The 16,654-nt window shown below is 43.9% G+C and overlaps 1 protein-coding gene across 18 annotated transcripts in view; it reads left to right on the top strand.

Moving 5' to 3' along the window:
- The window catches only part of Apbb2 (amyloid beta (A4) precursor protein-binding, family B, member 2), a 320,340-nt gene that overhangs the window by 61,208 nt on the left and 242,478 nt on the right, over positions 1-16,654 (top strand). For 14 of the 18 annotated variants that reach the window (XM_030254079.1, XM_030254080.1, XM_006503694.4 and 11 more), the window contains exon 2: positions 14,240-14,395. The exons of 3 other annotated variants lie outside the window; for them this stretch is intronic. The gene's annotated coding sequence lies outside the window, so the exon portion shown is untranslated. Of the gene's footprint in view, positions 1-14,239; positions 14,459-16,654 lie in introns of all 18 variants that reach the window. One more of the 18 variants, NM_001201414.1, reaches the window with a different exon arrangement.

Below are 16,654 nucleotides of genomic sequence, written 5' to 3'. Positions count from 1 at the left end.
TTCCTGAACCCCCATCATAGATTCTCTGAAACCTCAAGTCACATCAGACACTTTCTACTATAAGTTATCTTGGTCATGGTGTTTTGTCATAGCAATAGGAAAGTCATTAATACATCTATATTCATTACTCTTCTCTCACTGTGACAAATTACCTCAGAGTGGAAGGATTTATTTGCCTTTATATTTCAGAGAATTTAGTCCATGATTGCTTGAGCCCATTTCCCTAGAGCAGGAGTGTGTAGCAGAGTAGATTTCTCATCTCATATCTGTCAGAGAACAGAGACCAAGGAAGGGAACAGGGACAGGTATAACCTGCTTGCCCCAACTAGGCCCACTTAAACTTCTCAAAACCTTTTAAATGAATGCCAACAGTTCAGGACCAGCGTACGAGCCTTTGGTCTGGGGACATTTCATATTAGAGCTGGACATCTTCTTGGGCATTGGAATAAGACAGGAATAAATACTCCGTTATCTCTGCCTCAGGAAGAAGATGCAATAGTAGTAACAGTAACTCAGCGGCTTCTACATACATTAATTTATTCAGTTCTAATAATGGTTCTACGAGTTAGATGATGCCACTTTATGCTGCCTGTGGGACACGCCTGTTCATATCCACTTCTTTTATTTCATGCAAGATTGCCTTGGACATAAGCATTGGGTGCGTAGCATCTATGGCGTGTGGAAATTTGGTAAAAACTGGTAGAACAGACCCTGCATCATTCCTGAGTGTATCCAGGCCCAATTCAGATTTCAGGAGGATGCTTGCCCATGCAGTAGGGAATTGTGTGTACTGGTGAGTCAACAGGGCTGGTGGAACCAATGTGCGGCCTCTGCCTTTCATTTTGGCCCATCTGTCCATTCTCCCATCAGTGGTGAAGCAGGGTTAGCGTGCTTTCAGAGTTATAACTGGGAGACAGTTTCTTAGGCTTCTTCTTTTGCCAAGTCCCATGGAGAGATCAAGCCCTCCTTTCTCCCTTTTAGAAAGCCCAAGGAGAATGGCTCTTGTTTTATGTTGGGAGAGACCAGAACCCAGCCTCTTGAGGCCTGTGTGCTTTAGCAAGCTTGGAAGTAGGTGCCAGAGGAGGGATTTCATGTGGAGTCTGTGTAAATGTGTTTCAGATCTGCTTGTTCAAACTAGAAAGCTATGGATTCCTCAGGCAGATGCAGCAGACGTGAAAAATCAGTCCAAGGCACCCTGGCTGGGTGCTGGGCCCTGTGCTCAGCAGTCTGAGACCTGTCAATGCTAACTCTCACTCCACTGCAAGGTAGAGCCACTGTCCCTGTTTAACAGAGGAGGATGGTGACTTGGAGAGTTATTGATACATCTGGAGAGCACCCGACACTTGAATCCATTTCCCTCTGAATCTAGAGCCCATATATTTTCCTTAATTGGTTACTCCTTTTCGGTGAAAGAAACCTGTGTTTTCAGTCCCACAAAAGACATTTGCAAATAAAGTTTTTCCCTGTTGTGATATGAAGACTTTCTTTGGTACGAAATTAATAACGTTAAGTGTTTTAAAATGAAAGTAGAAAAAAGAGTGAGTGAGTGAGTGAGTGAGTGAGTGAGGGTTAAGGGCTGGCACAGGAACACAAGCATTTCTACCCCAGCATACTCAGAACTTCATGATTTTCTTTTGAAGGATTTTCATGTTGAACTTTTTCCCCCCGTTTTTGTTAAAAATGATATCATCACGTCTGAATCATCAAGTTTTCATTCCTATTTTTAGCTACGATGAATTCTGGACTCTTTTAGTGTCCCAATTGTCTTTCTAATGTCCCCTCATTTAAAATCCTGTTGCCCAGTTGTGTTATCTTATAGTTCTACTTGCAGAGTTGCTTGGTTTAAGGCAGATAACATATGTGGTTTCACAAAATTAGGGTTTTGAAAAAGGCACAAGATGAATCAATAAAACTATATGCACTAGTTAATGAACTACTGAGGTATATACATGAGCTTCCAGCAAGCATTGCTCTAGAACACACGGCCCCTATGCCCTACTTAGGCATAGTATATGCCAGAAGAAATGAATGAGGGGTGGACAAGACCCGTTGTGCTAATTAGAATTCCATGTCAGTGCTTAAACGGACTGTCTTCTTAATTAAATAAATGTTTCTCAGGGGCCTGGCATCTGCCAGACCCAGTCTGAGCCTGGGCCTCTATTTCACCTGTTTGTGGGATGATGTCTCCATTTCTGTGTTGAGTTATTTTGAACCACAACTCTTAGCATAGTAAGAATGTCACTCCTTGGGCGCCACCTTCCTACATGCTTGAGCGCTAATGCCACATCTGTCCCTGTCCGGTTTGTTTGGGCAGGTTGTCTGGTGGACTCTCTTACTCTTTTTTCTGTTTTGTCTTAGAAAAAGACGAGGTAGAAATTGTACAAAACTTTGTCTCACTTTTAAAAACACCAGTTGGCTCACAGATGTCCTTCAAGTGGCCTTTAGATTGGCAGCGCCTTCCCTACTGCCCACCCAGCCTGAACCTGGGTTTGCAAATCACTGAATTAAGTTTCCTGAGGGCACCAGCTAATCATAAACTATCAGAATATTCTGTTTTTCTCTTTGGAACAGAAGGTAATTGCACTTTCCTGTCCCCGAAGTAACCATGGCTAAAGCAAACAAATGAAACTTTCCCAAATCAGATCTTAACCTTTGGTTTCAGAGAAATGTTCATTAAAGCTTTATTTAAATATAAGTTGGTTTTATGCATGAGGGATATCTTGATTTATTACTACCCAAATGTCAAATTATTCTTGATTAGTGTTTTTTATTGTTAGTGTCTGAGTGTGCACATGTCTACATATTATGGTGCATATGTGGGCATCAGAGGATAACTTGGTGGGTTCAATTCCCTCCTCCTACCTATGTGTGGATTCCAGGGCTTGAATTCAGGTCACCAAGTTTCCATGGCAACATGTCTTTACCCCTGAGCCATCTCATTGGCCACGCCACACCCTCACCCCGATTGTGTGTATGTGTGCACTGTGGTGATCAAACCTTGGGTATTGCTCGGAGGAACATTTGTCAACCTCCTTGGAAACAGGGTCTTTTATTGGCTTGAGGCTTACCAGTTAGTTTAGGCTAGCTGGGGAGAGCACTAGAGATCCGCCTGTCTCTGCCTTCCTAACACAGGGATTACACATACAGGCCACCACGCCCACCATTTTCACATGGGTTCTGGTTATCAAACCCATGACCTCATGCTTATAAGGTAAGCACTTCACCAACTGAGCTCTCTCTCCATCCCTTGGTTATTTAGTGTTAGCTTGGGTGACAGGGTCTCTGCCACTATCTTTCAAGGCAACAGACAGCCAAGTGCCCCCCTTGACCCCCACAAAGTGTGTGTGTGTGTGTGTGTGTGTGTGTGTGTGTAACCCTTCTCTTGGTATTAGGCAGACCAAAGGAAAGAGAAGCCTAAGGTATGGACATACAGCAAGTGTGTTGCAAAAAGTTGCATCTTAGAAACAGGATTTTAAAAATAAACCCTTTGAAAGCTGAAGGGACTACAATCCATAAAGAATAAGAAATTAAGAGTTAAAAAGAAATGGTTACAAGCTCCTTGTACTCTGCAAAAACAATGTTCCTCCCCACCCCCCACCCCACCCCCCACCCTGAGCCATTCCTGCTTGTTGAACCCAGTCAGGAAGCCAGCTTCCTTCAGCCCAGGACTGCTCTTTGTGTGACAAGTATCTGTTGTACTGTTGCCAGGTAGAGTTGTGTTAATGAATAGAGACTGATAAAGGTGGGGGGTGGGAGGAGCAGTTAAGCAGCCTTCCCAGTCACCCTTTATATTAGAAACCACTTCTGTTGGAGGAAAGAGGACAAGCTGCCTCCCAATGCTGGCCAGTGATAACATGATTCACCCAGCTGGAGAACCAGGGTGCAGGGAGACTCAGCTCAGCAAAAGGTGGCTGGCTTGAGCCATTCTGTCCCGTTCGTCTCTGCTCATTTATGGAAAGTATGATGAATGTATAATGGTAAAGTATATAAAGACCAGCGTTCCTTAAACATCTGTAATTCATGTACCTCTTTATTTAAAGGAGGAAAAGTCATCTCATAAATTCTCTGGAAGAAATGATTTTGTTATAGAGTAGCTTAAATATTCCCAAACATAAAACTAGGTATATAAACTTCATGCTTCTAGCATGTCTATAACTATAAACCAATAAAAAATTTATGGCGTAAATTCAAGCAAGAGTACAAACCAATAAAATTCAAATCAACGCTAATTTATTGTGACAGATAATTTTGTTTGACTAAAATTAAACCTCCCCTTGAAAACATGGTTTGTTTCTGACAGCCAGTTCTGAGCTCCTGGGAAGGCCGCCCTCCCGCCCTGTGTTTCTCTGTAATCCAAGCTTCCTCTGTCCCATGTATCTTTATTTAGCAGAATTCATGACCCAATAAGATCAGAACATATATACAAACCCCCTTTTGACCCACTTTTGGGGAGAAGGCAGTGGCTGTTCAGAGAAGGGCTGAAGTGGAGAAGGGAGTGGTGAGCCAGAAACCAGAAAAGATTGTTCAGAAAAATTCAGCTTCCTCAGTCAGGTGAGTCACAATTTCAGGGTATAAGTAACCAGTGGCTACTGTAACGAGCAGCACAGATCTGCTGCCTGTTCCCTCCGAGGGCTCTGTTGGACAGGGCTGTTGTGAGGCAGTGGAGGGGAGCATGTACCAGATGGCCCTTTATGTGCACCCACTGAAAGATGACAGTTTACTTAAGGCCACCATGATATTATAAAGAAAAACAGTGTTATTTTAGAAAAGCCAATTTTTCATAAGACACATCTCGGTGTTGCATTAAAAATGAGAAGAAGAATATGTCTGTGGGAACAGACATGCGAGGTCACCGATGCTCTTGAACTATGATGTGGTTGTCTGGATGTAGAAGGAGGTCCAGCTGGGAATGTGTAGTGTTTAGTGAATTGTGCGGTGGTGGACCATGAGAGGAAGCCTGGTAAGGTCGAGTTAGGGCTTAAAGCCCTGGAGACCCAGAAGGGATGGTCGGAGTTTCATCTGCTCCTGAAGCTTGCCAGGCCCTTGTCACATAGCCACAGCCCCCCACCCCCACCCCCAATAGAGAGAATTGTGGCCATCAATCAGTTGGGACAGTGCCACAAGCCCCTCATCATGTAGATGAATCATCTCAGGCCAAGCCAATAGGAAGCACCTGCTCTGAGACCCATCCCACCCCAAAACTGTAAATAAGATCCTATCCAGAAGGAATAAAGGTGTATGTGAGAATTACTCCGTCCTCTACGAGCATCTGCTGTAAGAGCTGTAACATTGCCTGGGAAGAGAATACTTTCCCGAACTTTCATCACCAAAAGTTCCCCTGCACTCTGCTCTCTCACTCACTAGCCAGCTTGCCCTCCCCCTACTCAACCCTGCTCAGCTTGGCTAGGCTCAGCTACAGTGTAGCATCTCAGCAACAGAGGCTGGCTACACCAGAGTCGTGGCGGCAGCAGCGGAGCTGGCAGAGGCATTTCTCCCTCCCTGCTTGTGTCCTTTCCCCTTCACTTGAACCCTTCAACCTGGCTGGGCCAGAGATTTCTGCGGCTACCCTCCGGTGCACAGACCCGACAGTGCACAGGATGAAGGTGCATCTTTGAAGGATGAATAAATGTGTGTGCTGATGACAAGTGACTTTTCTTGTTGGTATGGTAGAATACCCACTGAGACTGACTCAAGGGAGAAAGGCTTTCTCTTGGCTCCCAGCTTGATAGTGTAGTCTGTCTTGCTGGAGAAGTCAAGGTGGCAGGAGCTTGAGCTTGTCCCTTTGTGTCTCTGAGCTGATTCGGGCTCACAGTTCCAGAGTCACAGCAGGGAGGTCACAGCATAAGGAGCCTGATGGAACAGTTCATTATCACACCCATCAGGAAGCGGAGAATGAGGAGGTATGGATGCTGCTAGTCAATTCTTCACTCCTTGAGTCCAGATCCCAACCAAGGAATGGCTACTTAGAGTCAGCGTAGCTTTATCACAGTCGATATAATTCCCTGCAAGCACACCCAGAGGCCTGCCGTCCCCCCCCCCCACCTCCCCAAAGTGGTTCTATTGCCTTCTCTCAAGTTGACAATGAACTTACCCATCACAACAGCCTATGGAATGATGCTGCCCACAGCTAAAGGGGGCGTGTCTTCCCCTGTCAGTCAACCAAAGTGTGGCTAGAGGATAACCTAATCTAAATAAATCCTCACAGGCCCGCCCAGAGGCTTGCCTTTGAGGTCAGTGCTTCTCAACCTTCCTAATGCTGCAACACTCCCAACCATAAAGTTACTCCGTGGCTACTTCATAATTGTAATATCACTACCGTTATGAATTGTAATGTAAATATCTGACATGCAGGCTATCTAATATACAACCTCTGTGAGGGTCGTGACCCACAGGTTGAGAACCACCGTTCTAGCTGACTTCGGATCCTTTCAGCTTGTCATTCAGCACTAAAAAAAAATCACAGGGTAGGATGAAGCTGTTTGAACACTTTCATATTCTAGTGGTCAGGAAGAAAGGAACCCATACAAGAACATTTAGAGAGGTAGTGGAGAACCAGAAGGAAGATGGAAGCTTGGGTACGGGGTGAGGAGGTGAGGTGCTGTGGGGATGGGTAAAGGAAGACACGTGAATCTTGGAAATAAACACCTATCTGTGCTCTTTATGGGGGATGCGCCGACATCACAAAGCCCCCAGTGAGTATTTGCGCCCAGGCATCTGGGAAGACATCATGAAGGATTGATTATATTTGGGCTGGGGTTTGCAGAACGATTGATTGGCATGGTAGTCTTCCTCTCTCCCTCCACCTCAGCTCCCCAGCCGCTGAGAGTGGTAAATAGGCGATCCGGTACGGAGCCACATTTCTGCCCCTTAGTTGGAAGACAATGCAAAGAACTACAGATCTGACTAAGTATATCAGCATGCTTGAAATAGATGCCACTTATTATAAAGGTAGGATCTGATTTAATATACAGTTCTCATACCATCTTAAATTAGTGCTTGTGGTAAATCTGTAAGATGAGGAGTCATATGGCATCATCAAACTGTAGTAGAAAAGATAACAGCTGCTAAGAGAACATGCTAAGAGAAAGGTAAAGTTAGAAAGAAAACATGGTGGCTGATAAGACTGAGTTGAAGACTCACAGTCAAGTCATCCGACGACGACCTCATGTCTCAAAGTTGGTTGTATAACAATAGTCATTGTAATGGTTCCTGCAATAGGGTAGATGTGATGATGACTGAGAGACACTAGCCAAACAGCTCCTGTGGTTACAGTAAGAACATTTCAGTACCTTTTTTCTATGAAGTCAAGTAAATCCTGTGAGTCAGTGCCCTGCCCCCATGACTGTATCAATGTTATTTGTGGTCCTCGGCCTTGGCCGTGACCTGCTATGCCAGGCTGCCGTTGTGGTTTGGGAATTCTTGCTCTGGACTTGAATAGCGTCTTACTCACTTCTTTCTCCCCTTCTTTTTTCCCCAATGTTGGCTCCGTCAAACCCAGAACATCAGAAATGCTAGGCAGGTGATCTTGCATCAGGGCTATCTCTCTGCCCTGCATTTTGGTCACTTTCTGTTGGATTTTTATTTCTTCCTTGTTGTGCACTGTACTTCCTGTTGAACACTGGCTCTCATTCTGTTTCAGGTGTGTAGACTAATATTAGTCTAAATATTAGTGCGTGGGCATTTCATATCTTTGTCCTTCACCAGCTCTTTTCCTTCCAACCCATTTTGAATTTTTGGACAACAGGGATGACTATGGCCAGGACAGCCCAGTTCTCAGGACTCTTTTTTTTTTTTTTTTAAATTAAGTAAAACAGAGTTTTAAAAATAGAAACTTTGCTAAGACAGCCATTTGGCATGTTAAGAATCGAACTTGAGTTTAGTTTCTAAAATAAGTAATTTTAGAAATGCTTCTAAAATAACTGATATGCCCCTTGTTAAAGCTGGGGTGGTTGTTGTTGTTGGGGTTGGATGGATTCCAGCATGCTTGCTTTTTCCTTTGGGGTGAGGGATGGAATGTGTGTGTGGGAGTGTTGTACTCCATGCCAACACACACACACACACACACACACACACACACACACACACACACACAGAGAGAGAGAGAGAGAGAGAGAGAGAGAGAGAGAGAGAAAGAGAGAAAGAGAGAGAGAGAGAGTTGTGCACTGTATTCTTTCTAATGTGCCTCTCATATAATGGCAGCTATTTGGTTGAATTGTAGAATGTGCCTTGAAGATTAAAATAAAGAATAAAGTAATGACTGCTTCCAGACAAGGTAGAACATGACTGTTAACACTTTGGCTTGGGGATTTTGCTTATTAAACAAAACCACTGCATTGTAACCAAAGCAGCACGTGTGGGCCTGTGTGTTTAGTACATGTATTTTACAGGTGACATGGATGAGGAATGCCTTCAAAATTGTCTCTATTAGATGGGAACTATGCAGTGCCAAGTCCCCAGCACCTAGAGTAGTGCACAGTGATTACTAAATTGATGAGTTTCTAACAATTAAACAACCCAAACCTAATGGCCACATCTATCATCTTTTTACTAGTGAACAGTGTTTGGGATTTGTAAACCTCACATGGCCTGATGTTTGTCTGCCAGCTGATTAGATATTGCCTGTAGCCACATTTGTATCTGTCTCCTTTTCATTTGTGACCCGAGTGTTACCAGGGCCCTCAGTGTGACCATGGATTTGAGACTGTTCACTGGAACCTGGTAGGCTCACACAACTGAAGACAGTGACTCCCCTCTCCTAGAATTTACCAATAGCCAATAGTTTACAGTAAGGGGTAGAGCTCTTTAAGCTCCACCCCCAGTCTGTAACTGATTGTTAACAGGGCCATTCTCTGCTGGCCCAATGCAGGTAATAATAGTTGCTGTGAGTTTGTGATTTTGATGGCTGTGCCATGCCCAGAAGGTAGCATTTTTGCATTTTCCCCTCTTTCTTCTGTCTCTTAAATTCTTTCCAACCTTCTGCTATGTTCCCCGAGCCTTCCTTAAATGAGATGGTAGAAATGTCCTGTGTATAGCAGAGCATTCAGTTGTCACATATCCTCAGCACCTTGAGCAGCCAGAGTCTGCAGTCCCTTGCAGAGAGAAGCTGAGAACAGCATCTGTCTATATTGTAAAGATAACTATTGAGATACTATGCCAGTTTAGCTAAGCAATAATAAGGTAAGCCACCAGGGCCTGTGCCTTTCCTAGGTGAGTTTTTGACTCAGTTAACAGTAGTAAGCATGGATTCTCAATGGGCCTCAGGTTTAATCAGAGAGCAGTTGGTTACTCTATATCAGCTGTACCACTATTGCACAAATAAGCTCATATTCCCTAGAAGGTTATTCTGTCTCAGAAGAAGCTGTCTGTCTTTTGCTTGGAGTTGTCTCCACAACACCATCTCTGGGAGCATTATAGCTTTTTAGTAACTATTTGTTGATTGACACAGTGCTTTGCAGTTTATAATGCCTTCCTAAATGGTTCCAGTAACTGGTGCCTTTAAGAGCCTGGCTGATAGGATCACCCTGGTTTGATGGACATGAAACCAAGGATGAAGGAGGCCAAGTTAGTTCTCTCACAAACTAGGTCTCAAGTAGGAGAGCTAGAGTTACAGACTCTACATCTGTTGACTTCTGTACTTTTTCTCAAATAACTTCTGAACATTGGTTGATAGAAATTCCCCTCTGCTTTCTCCAGTTGAGACCCTCTTCATTTCAGACTACGACAGAGAGAGTTCCTACAAGAAGTGTCTTCCAAATGGCACGTCGTCATCAGCGCTCACATGTTCTTCTGGGTGCCAGTGCGGGTCATTTACGGCAGTCTTCTGGGTCACCTGTGGGAGGAACCTATGATAATACTCCATCTTGTTGGTGGCAGGGATGTAAACTAACGTTCCTTTCAAACACATTGTATTTATTTTTCATTCATTTGAAATGTAAATTAATCAACAGCAATAACCCAAGTTATTCTATTTCCTTATTATTTATTTATTGTGTGTGTGTGTTTTGTATTTGCACATGCCTATGTTCTCCACGTATGTGTGCGGAGGCCAGAGAAGGAGGTTGAGCATCCTGCTGTATCATTCTCCAGCCGAACCTGGGGCTAGGCTGGTGCATTCGTTCCTCCTGTCCTTGTCCCCATCCACCCACCTCCCGCTCCTCTCCCATCACTGTGGTCATAGATGAAACATGGCCGTACACAGCCTTTGCATCGGATGCTGGGAATCCGAGTTCGGGTCCCAGACATGCGCAGCAAATGAGCCGTCATCACTCGAGCCTACAATCCCAGTTCTTCACTTCAGACTCGCGTGGCTCTGAGAGGACCACTCTCCAGCTCTTCTCTTTGTCTTGCACGCCTGGTCATTTGGAGACAGAAATTTAAGCAGTGATGAATGAGCTCGGCTGACGTTTCTGGAATCTTGCCCAGGAAGCAGAAATCTTCCACGGGATATTAGACAAGCAAGAGAAAAATGCTGGCCCAACACTCGGTCCTCAAAGGTTAGGGATTCCTGGGTGTGCATTTTGTCTGAGCCACGCAGCCATAGACCAAACCCTAACAGCACACAGCCAAGACAGCAGACAATCACGGCCCCTTATCTCACGTCAACTCTCGGTTTTATTTAGTCATTGACCGAGAGAGATAATTTGGTAACTTCACCAAGTTTCTGTCCAGTTTGTGGCTGGTATGTCAGAGTTCTAAGCAGACTGCTAAATTTGAACAATGACATCCTCTGACACATGACCATAAGGCATTACTAGACCATGACTTGTCACACAGCTCTGGTCATCACACAGCTCTGGTGTCCTTGGAAAACATCAGCAAGGATGTCAGCCCTTTGGCTTGTGTGGCCGTCGGGCTTTAGTATTAGGGCTGAGGTGCTGATGGGAACAGCTAATGGCCCCTGCTGTGTTCTTTCTAGTGCAGCCATGGTGGTGGATGGTGGTGATGTTAAGAGCGGTTTGGGGTAGAAAGTAAGCTTTCTTCTCATCTACATCAGTGCTATCCAGAACCACTGTGCTCCTTTCTGGCTGTGACGGAGCCGGACGTCATCCCTGGTGCTGTTGCTCGATCACAGCTGAGGCTTTTGTTGCCCCACGACTTGGGAAGGATGCTGGGAAGGCCTCATTAAAGGCCTTCCAGGGAGTGGCTCTGAGTTCGTGGCTGTCTCTCCCTTTGCCCTTCAACCTAGTGATACTTGGTGAGAACCTTGGGCATCTAATGTGCATGGATGGACCTTGTAAGCGGACAGCTTAGCAGAGGCAGAGATGGTTTTGTTTCGAAGAAATAATCCTTGAGGAACGGAAAAGCTACTTGTTCTCTGAGGTCGCACAGATCGTTTTGTTTATTTTTGTTTTTAGTGTCTTGTTTCCTTCATTTTTCCAAAGTGCCTAGGATTTGCTACCAAAATCATTTACTCTTTTCTTGTTTGTGTGGTTTTTTGTTTTTTGTTTTTGTTTGTTTTTGTTTTGTTTTTTTTTTGAGACAGGGTTTCTTTGTGTAACAGAGGCCTGGCTGTCCTGGAACTCGATTTGTAGACCAGGCTAGCCTCAAACTCACAGAAATCTGCCTGCCTCCTCCTCCAGAGCTCTGGGACTATAGGCGTGTGCCACCACGCCAGGTGAATCCCTTATTCTTAAAACAGGCGAGCGTGTGTCTTTCCGGTCTCTCCCAGGTGTCTTGGCCCAGGCAGTTTTATTCTGTTGAAAACCTTGTTTTGAGCTGGAGGGATTGCGCTGTAATTAATGAAGCCAGCACTAGGACCAGAAAGCTCTCCGCTTGACTGGCAGTTTCTGTGGAGGACACCTGCCACCACTGCACAGTGTAGCCATTGTTCCTTCTCTGAGAGCATTGTGGGCAGAGCCATGGCTTTTAAAGCCCGGAGTTGAGTCTTCCTTTGTCTCCCTGCCTGCATTTCAGTTTCAGTGGAATCCGTTCCTGTCTATTCTGCTTTCACTGTTACAAACTTAGCATGTGTTTCTTCTGAGGGTGCGTGCTGAGGTGTCTCGGTGGTAGGAGGAGCGGTGGTCAGGGTCAGAGGCAGGCAAGGGAGCTGGACTCAGATGCCCGAGTCTTGAGGTTTGGCAGAGGGAACGCATTTGACTGACCTCTCTGGATATGGGCTGTCTGGCGTGAGTGACATCACCAACTCCCCTGGGGAGAAGATTTTCCCACTGTGCTCTGCTTCTTGGGATGCTTAGAGAATCCAGAGTAGCTAAAGGCCTTGGTACCATGAAGCAGTTAAATCTTCCTAGGAGGTCATGTTAATTAAAGGATGGTTGTGCACTGCACGTGGGAGTGACATTTGGATAGGATTTTCTGTCTGTGCTAACTTTGTGGAATAGAGCAAGAAAATACATCTCTAGGGAAAGTTCTGTCTGTCTGTCTGTCTGTCTGTCAGCCCTGAAGTGTTCCTGGACACTGGGGTTTGAATTTCTGAGTGAAATGCTGCACAGAGATGCCCTTTTGGTGGACTGCATGGGACCCAGGAGTATTACAGATATCTATTTTGTTTTCTAATTTTGAGGTATTTATATAATGAGATATCTTGAGGCTAGGATCCAGGTGTAAACAAAAATTTATTTCTGTTTCATGGTATCCTATGCAAGTACCCTGAAGGCAGATTTATGTATTATTTTGAAGAATTTTCTGTATGAAACCAAGTTTGCTAGTGTGGAATTTTCCACTTCTGGTTCTGTGTTGGCACTGGAAGCAGTTCAGGTTTTAGACTATGTTTAATTTTTGCATCAGGGATGACCAGGCTGTAGTGAGTTTATACTTCATTTATTAGCTCTTATTATTCAGATAAAAGGCAGTCTATGGAGAAGGCTGATAAAGGATAGGTGTCCCATTCTTGTTCTGAATTCTCATGCTCCCTTTAAGAACTTTAATTGTGGAAACTACATATGTCAATTGTATAAAACTGGAGCATATCAAGAAGGAAATATAAGTATATTCTAGAAATGCTTTTATTCACGCCTTGATGTCTTTAGAGTATTCCATAGCATAATCCATGATTCATATGATTTGCTGTCTTTCATTTTTTTGGCTTTGGGGACTGAGGTTTCAAGTGAAGTAGAGGTTAAGATGCTACTATTTTTTGGCACATTTGTGATGGGTTGATGGATACCATTTTGACTTAACAAAAGAAATTGTAGGCTGGTCTCTGAAAGTAGCATTGGTTCTGTTCCTCCTTGCCCAGGATTTCAGGATTCAGGATCAATGTTATCATAGCTACTAGTATAATTGATGCTAATACCTGACGACTTCTTAATCTCTTTTCTCTTACTGCTCACAGAATTGCTGTCAGAGGATTGTCCCATTTGATTTTTTTGGAGCTGAAATTGCCAGCCTCAGTATTAGTGAGCATCAGACATTGTAACACTGTTGTCTGCGTGCCTTTTACCCCTCAAGCCAAAGTGTGGTTGTGTAGTGGTAAAGTAATTAATCGGTTGTTTTTATGGAGACATACATTTGATAATACTTACAGATACAGAATACATTTGATAATACTTACGGATACAGAATACATTTGATAATACTTATGGATACAGAGCACATTTGAAAATACTTATGGATACAGTGCACATTTGAAAATACTTATGGCTTATTTACTGAGGATTGGTTTTGCATAATAATTTTCCCTATTAGGAAACAATAGATGACTAATGCCCCCTTTGTTGTTCAGCCCATAAAATTGTGGTCCTGTTCACGTTGCAATACAAATTCATTCTGATTCCTAAACTACACAAAGCTTCCTCTATGGCCTCCGCTTTAGGTCTTTGCGATGTCCTTTGAAGTTCTGGAATGTTTTTCGAGTTTGGTTGAGATTAAGTCTGGGTTTCATTTTGTTTCTTGAAGCGTATTGAGCAACTTAATTTTCTGTTTCAGTTCCTAAGGGGAGTGACTCCAGGCCTCTGTGTCCCAGGACCTGCCAGAACATTCCTGTGGTTTTCCATGGGGCAGATCAGTGTGCTCATGAAACTTTAGTTGTAGCTTGTGTTTTCCATGGTTAATTAAAACATCGGGCTTTAAAAATTTCCATGGATGGAGGGCATCACCAATCAGAGACCCTTTTCAGTAGGCCCAGCTTGTGCTTAGGGTACCTACAAGAGCTGTTTCTGTTCATTAATAACTTTAACCCTTTGAAAGTTGTTGTTTGGGTTATATTGGGGTACGGGGAGAGAGAACTTACACAAATGAGAATATCAGCCCTACTGATGGTTCTTTGCCTTTGTCCCTCTAGGTTGAGCCTCTGTAGGGAGCTGCTGTGCTCTCCAGCCAAGCATGCTGTGGTCAGATCTGCCCAGCCCTGGAATAGAATCCTTTGCCGGATGGAAAATCCATAAAAGAAAGCTCTTGTGAAGAGCTGATTCCCACCTGCTGACTTAAGTGCGCCCAGGTTGGTGTTAAGGAAGTTGCTGGAGAAAGTGGATCTGGTTGGGGGCGTGGTTTTGTACTTTCTGTAAGTGTTTTTGAGCCCGTCCTAAATGGTCAATGGCCGATTATTTTGAGAGAGTCCCAGATTCGCATCAGCGAGGTTTCCTGAGTGCTTTCTCCGTGCAGTGTGTTGGTTTCTTTCCTCTTCTGTCCTTTGTCACCCTTCATCCTCTCTCAGCTTCCTTTTCTCTCTCATAGAGAGGAAGATCTTCAGTACAGTTATGGACAAAGCTACAACCTGAAGCCACCCACGGCAGCCTCAATAGCCCTGGCTTTGGGGGGTGGGGGGGAGCGAGAGAGCTGTGTCTTCTCTGAGGCATTATTAGTGATCTAGGTTCTTACTTGGGTGGGTGGCTCGTTTCTCTGGGGGTTCCTGGCTCTTCATACTTTGTTTGACAAAATTGTAATAGTTGGGTTTTTTCCCCCCCAAACAAAAACAACTGGCTCATTCATTTTCAGTAACATGTACATTTGGCATTAAGACATTCATATAGAAAGGAGATGCCTCCGCAATAGATGTCTGTATAAACATGCACTAATAGTTCTGTGTATCAGGAGAATGAAACAATGTATGTACAGGGACAGTTACGGCAGGCTGCTGTCAATGGAGGGCACTCAGTACATTGGAGAGCATGGGCTGGCCTCGCTAACTTTGCATTCCTCATAAGTCACCCGGAATTCCCCTGGACAATTCCCCTCCCCTCACTTCTAGCCTCTGGAGAAGAGGACTCACTGAGTCACTATGGGCTGTGACATAAGCCTGTCCCAGTCATGGTCACAGTGGTTAGTGTTTGGAGGCCTCAGGGCTGACACTGAGAATTACTGAGAAAAGGCTTTTCCTTTTGTGAGGTTGCTAAGCTGCAGCTTCTGAAGGAAACTTTAGGAGCAATAAGTTCTAGGAGGAATAAGAGCAGAAAGATGCGGGAGGGGCAAAAGTTGGAGAAGGAGGGACACATGAACATACATATACATGTGTATATATGAGCATATGTGCACAGAGAAATACATACATAAGGTTTCCCAATATACATGTATGTATGATCATACATATGTACACATATATACATATAAGCATACCTGTACACACATGTACACACAAACACACATATATACATATACAAGCAGACATATAGACATATAGATGTACATGTCTATGTGTATGTATATGTGTATATATATATATATATATAATGTACACATACACACAATAGTAGTAAAACAACACACATATACATGCACACATCCTAACACATTCACATAAACAGACACGCATTGGCCTATGTGCTTGCATACAGAGCTTTCACCCCCAAATTAGCCCCAAAGCAACATCTTCTGCTTCTCTTTACAGACAGATCAGTTATCACGTGACGGTTGCATCTTGGACACCCTGATCTTAGTGACTTTTGGCCTGTGAGGTCTCAAAGTAAAAAGACTGTGGGGTAGTCTCGATTTCAACAGGGTTGAAGTGTAGAGGGTGGTTCAGCACGGAGCTAATACGCAGTGTGGACGTATTGCATCTCTAGATGTAGGATAGGCTGCGTGGAAGCAGGTATGGAGCTCAGGTCTGCTGGGTGGTGGGGGAGCTGGCAGGGAGGACTGTTAGAGGAGAGATGGGATTTAGGTTTCAGGAACAGTTAAAAATCTCTTTAACTCAATTACTTGCGTTTTTGAATCTAAAAGGAAGGCTTCCCAGAGCCTATACTTAGAGCAAATTGCTGATAAGGAAGATAATTCCTCATGCTGGTAGTGGTGTCTTATTTACTGTAAATACAATGGCTGGGGAGGCCAAATGAGAGGTTGTCAGGAAGCTGCCCAGAGTTTAACAGCCCGGGCTGGGCTGGCGCTCTCACCAAACCCTCAGCTGGCTTCCATCCCAGCCAATCCAAGCACATCAGTGAGATTTGAAGCCGCCCCCCTCCCCTGCTCTTGTGAACTTTAGACTTTATTTTCATTATTTGATTTTTTGAAATAATTAACAATACTTACTTATTTTAATTTAGTAGACTTTTTCAGGGGATAAGTTCAGGCCTTAAAGGAACTGAGCAGAAAATACAGTTTCCATATAACTGTCACTACCTTTCCCTATTATTATTGATGTCTTGTATTAGTTTGGCACGATTGCTAGTATTGATATAGTTTATTAAAGTCTGAGATTTATATTAGGGTTATTCTTTGTGTTGTATATTCTTTTCTTTTTTTCTTTTTGTGTGGTTTGTATATT

This window comes from Mus musculus, chromosome 5 (assembly GCF_000001635.26).
Source record: "Mus musculus strain C57BL/6J chromosome 5, GRCm38.p6 C57BL/6J".
NCBI classification, from domain to species: Eukaryota; Metazoa; Chordata; class Mammalia; order Rodentia; family Muridae; genus Mus; species Mus musculus.
The sequence above is the reverse complement of the archived record's forward strand: the minus strand, read 5'-3'. Positions and strand labels throughout refer to the sequence as shown.